Here is a 4,740-nt window from a genome sequence, read left to right on the forward strand (position 1 = left end):
TGGAGCGCGGAGATCGGCGCCGCGAGCGCCCAGTGCGGTAACGCAAACGAACCCGGAGAAGCTGGCGGTGGCCCCGGGAGAGTTCTCTTTCTTTGTGAAGGCAGGCGCCCTGGAATGGTTCGCCCCGAGAGAGGGCCCGTGCCCTGGAAAGCGTCGCGGTTCCGGCGGCGTCCGGTGAGCTCTCGCTGCCCTTGAAAATCCGGGGAGAAGGTGTAAATCTCGCGCCAGGCCGTACCCATATCCGCAGCAGTCTCCAAGGTGAACAGCCTCTGGCATGTTGATGAAGGAGTTAAGGAATCGCAAGTCAGATCTGTAACTCGGGATAAAGATGGCTCTAAGGCTGGTCGGTCGGCTGGGTGCGAAGCGGGCTGGGCGCGTGCCGCGCTGGGGAGCAGCCGCCCGTCACCCTCCCCCCCCCGCCGGAGGGCGGCGCGGCCCGCCTCGCGGGCCCGGTCCGGGGCGCTCGCGCCCGCGGCTCGGTTCTCGCGGGCGGTGTCCGCCGCCGCCCGGAAGCGGCCGGTGGGGGGATGCGGTCGGCGGGCGCGGCGACTCTGGACGCGCGCCGGCCCTTCCTGCGGATCTCCCCAGCTGCGTGCCCGTCCGGTCCCGGGGGTCCCTCGCGGTTCCCCCCGGCCCCCGGCGGTGTCCTCGGCTGGCGCCTAGCAGCTGACTAGAACTGGTGCGGACCAGGGAATCCGACTGTTAATAAAACAAAGCATCGCGATGGCCCGGCTGGGTGATGACGCGATGTATTCTGCCCAGTGCTCTGAATGTCAAAGTGAAGAAATCAATGAAGCGCGGTAAACGGCGGAGTAACTATGACTCTCTAAGGTAGCCAAATGCCTCGTCATCTAATTAGTGACGCGCATGAATGGATGAACGAGATCCCACTGTCCCTAACTCCCATCCAGCGAAACCACAGCCAAGGAACGGCTTGGCAGAATCAGCGGGAAAGAAGACCCTGTTGAGCTTGACTCTAGTCTGGCATTGTGAAGAGACATGAGAGGTAGGATAATGGAGGCTTCGGCCGCCGGTGAAATACCACTGCTCTTATCGTTTTCACTTACCCGTGAGCGGAGGCGAGCCTGTATGGGCTCTCGTCTGGCGTCAAGCGCCCCGCGCGTGCGGGCGTGACCCGCTCCGGGACAGTGGCAGTGGGAGTTGACTGGGCGGTACACCTGTCAAACGGTAACGCAGGTTCCTAAGGCGAGCTCAGGAGACAGAAACCTCCCGTGGAGCAGAAGGCAAAAGCTCGCTTGATCTTGATTTCAGTATAATACAGACCGTGAAAGCGGGCCTCACGATCCTTCTGACTTTTGGGTTTAAGCAGAGGTGTCAGAAAAGTACCACAGGAAACTGGCTTGTGCGCCAAGCGTTCATAGCGACGTCGCTTTTGATCCTTCGATGTCGGCTCTTCCTATCATTGTGAAGCAGAATTCACCAAGCGTGGATGTTCACCCACTAATAGGAACGTGAGCTGGTTAGACCGTCGTGAGACAGGTTAGTTTACCCTACTGATAATGTTTGCAATAGTAATCCTGCTCAGTACGAAGGAACCGCAGTTCAGACATTGGTGTATTGCTGGCTGAGAGCCAATGGGCGAAGCTACCATCTGGGATATGACTGAACGCCTCTAAGTCAGAATCCCGCCTAGACGTAACGATACCGTAGCGCCGCATCGCTCGGTCGACTCCGATACCCGACTCCGGTCGCGAGAGCGCCTTCCGTGACTGGCTGGGCTGGCCGGACGATGGTCACCCTCTCCTATCGCGCACAGCATGTCGGGAGAACGTGTGCTAAATGACTTGCAGACGACCTGATCTGGTCAGGTTCGTACGTGCAGAGCAGCTCCCTCGCTGCGATCCATTGAGAGTCACCCTCGATCCAACCTTTGTCGGCCGACCTCCGGGCCTCCCTCCCCCCCTGCTGAACGTTACCTACCAGGGCACGAAGTCGGTTCGCAGACTAAGTCCCAGCTCGGAGCCGAGAGGGGCCGGCCGGTCCTCCGGGCCGTCGGGCCTGCCCCACTCCGGTGGCAGACCTGAGCCCCCCCTCTCCCTCCGTCCTCCTCCCGTCTCTCACCCTCCAGAGTGAAGGGGCCGTCGGTCTTCCGGGCCGCCGGGTCTGCCACACTCCGGCGTGGCAGACCTGAGCCCCTCTCTCCTCCCAGGTCTGGTTGATCGTGCCTTACCAGGGCACGAGCCTCCAGGCCCTGCGTGCTGGGGGTTGGTCCGAGGAGGGGAGCTTAAGTGGGTCGCAGGCTCGGCCGTGCCTTGCTGGTTACGGTTCTCTGACCCTCCGGCTGGGAGGGCCGGTCGCCTCTCGAGGCCGCCGGGCCTGTCACACTCGGGCGTGTGCAGCCCGTCCCCTCTCCTCCCAGTCTCTGGTCATCAGACCTTACCAGGGCACGAACTTCCAGGGCCTGCGTACTGCTGGTTTAGTCCGTGATGGTGCTTAAGTGGGTACACGTCTCGGCCGGTGGCCTGGCAGGCCCGTCTCAGTTGACGCGAGAAAAAGTCTAAGTCCCATCCAGGACCGGACAGGGGCTCGCCGAAGAGCTGGGAGGTAGCCTCTCCCTGTCAACCCAAGGCCACATCGTAAAACTGAGTTGCCTTACCAGGGCACGAGCTCCAGGCCTGCGTACTACTGGGTTTAGTCCGAGGAGGGTCTTAAGTGTAGTACACGTTCGTGGAGAGCCTGTTCTATCGGGGGGGGGGTTCCAAGACTGTGTCTGACCCGGAGCCAAGTCTGGGTGGGCCTGGAGTCAAGCTATGTGGAGTCCATGCAGCCTGGATGTCTTGCCTGGATGTCCCTGTGCAGCTGATTCTGCTGGATCGCCTGTTCCAGCCTGAGTCTGCCTGGATCGTGCCTGTCTGCAGGCCTGGATGTCTCTGCCTGGATGTCTGTGCCTGGATCCAGGCCTGATGTCTGCCTGGTCTGCTGGTTCCAGCCTGGATGTCTGCCTGGTCTGCCTGGATGTCCAGCCTGGATGTCTGTGCCTGGATGCAGCCTGGATGTCCTGGTTCTGCAGCCTGGATTCTCTGCCTGGATGTCTGTGCTGGTTCTGCAGGCCTGGATGTCTCTGCTGATGTCGGCATGTCTCGGCCTGGATGTCCTGCGGCCTGATGTCCTGCCGGATGTCTGCTGGATGTCTGTGCCTGGTTCTGCAGGCCTGGATGTCCCAGCCTGGTTCTGCAGGCCTGGATGTCTGCATGGTTCTGCAGGCCTGGATGTCTGGCATGGTTCTGCAGCCTGGATGTCTGTGCCTGGATGTCTGCCTGGTTCTGGCCGGACTGCCTGGATGTCTCTGCCTGGATGTCTGTGCCTGGATTCTGGCCTGTTCTGCAGGCCTGGATGTCTGGCCTGAGTCTGTGCCTGGTTCTGCAGGCCTGGATGTCTCTGCCTGGATGTCCCAGCCTGGTTCTGCAGGCCTGGATGTCTCTGCCTGGATGTCTGCAGGCCTGGATGTCTTGCCTGATCTGTGCATGGTTCTGCAGGCCTGGATGTCTGTGCCTGGATGTCCCAGCCTGGTTCTGCAGCCTGGATGTCTGTGCTGGGAGGCCTGGATGTCTGTGCATGTCTGCAGCCTGGATGTCTGTGCATGGTCTGCAGGCCTGGAGTCTTCCGGATGTCTGGCCTGTTCTGCAGGCCGGATGTCTCTGCCTGGATTCTGCTGCCTGATGTCTTGCCTGGTCTGCAGCCTGGATTCTGTGCCTGATGTCTGTCCTGGTGCCCCTGGATGTCTCAGCCTGGATGTCCAGCCTGGTTCTGCAGGCCTGGAGTCTCTGCCTGGATGTCCCAGCCTGGTTCTGCAGGCCTGGTGTTGTCCCAGGCCCGATTCAAATTCGTACGGAACCTAGGCAAACTATATACTGGAAGAACCGGCGAGTCCCAGGAGTGCCCCGGTGCTCCGATTCGCCTAGACTTCCCCCGATTTAACGAATTTAAGCATTGCGCCTAACGGCCCGGGGGGGCGAGTAGGCGTCCGGAAGCCCGAACCCGCTCATGCCGTACACCGTGGATCCGGCCGCTCCGGGATACTAGGTGGCCTCCGTTCGCTCCAGGACCTTCCGCGTCGTCTATGGTGTTTAACCGTCTACCGGAAGTCGGGTCAAAATACCCTTCCCGCGGTCCAAACGAACCGGACTGCACCATCGGCTCCGGATCCCCCGTCGGTGAGTCACCCGGAGCCTGGACCAAATCCCGTCCCCTAGCCCGGTCCGTCGAGCTCAGCCCTCGCCATCCCCCGCTCACCCCGCCCGACGCGATATCTCATCGCTCCCAACATCATCACCCAGCCCACTGTCAGTCCTTACCAGGCCCGAAACACACCCAGACCCGAACGCTGTCGATCCGACATCAACATCGGAACCGGACGAGTCCAGATGCGCTGGTGTGTCCGATTTGCTCCAGGACTTCCTACGATTTAACGAATTTTAAGTGATTTCGCCAAAGCGTCCATTCGTCCCCGAAAAACGGTCAAAACGGACGGACCCGCATCAACACCGTGAACCGGGCGATCCCAGATGCGCTGGTGTCCGATGCTCCAGACCTTCCCTACATTTAACGAATTAAGCGTCCCGAAAAGCGTCCAAAAACGCGAAAAATGCACTTTTCGGTAAAAACGCACCAGCCCGAATCCACCGACACCCCGTCCCCGTTCCTTCACCGCAAAGACGACCGAGATATTAGCACCGGAAGTCCGTGCACACTAAAATTCCGTCTTTTTTACTTCACTTT

The 4,740-nt window shown here is 60.5% G+C and overlaps 1 non-coding gene across 1 annotated transcript in view; it reads left to right on the plus strand.

Moving 5' to 3' along the window:
• Positions 1 to 1,895, plus strand: part of LOC145553723 (28S ribosomal RNA) — a 3,776-nt gene extending 1,881 nt beyond the window's left edge. Inside the window, exon 1 of the ribosomal RNA XR_014089762.1 lies at positions 1 to 1,895. This exon is cut by the window's left edge and continues 1,881 nt beyond it. This is a non-coding gene — a ribosomal RNA (28S ribosomal RNA).
• The last annotated feature ends 2,845 nt before the right edge of the window (positions 1,896 to 4,740 follow it).

This window comes from Poecilia reticulata, chromosome 1 (genome assembly GCF_904066995.2).
Source record: "Poecilia reticulata chromosome 1, P_reticulata-male-v2, whole genome shotgun sequence".
Lineage (NCBI taxonomy): Eukaryota > Metazoa > Chordata > Actinopteri > Cyprinodontiformes > Poeciliidae > Poecilia > Poecilia reticulata.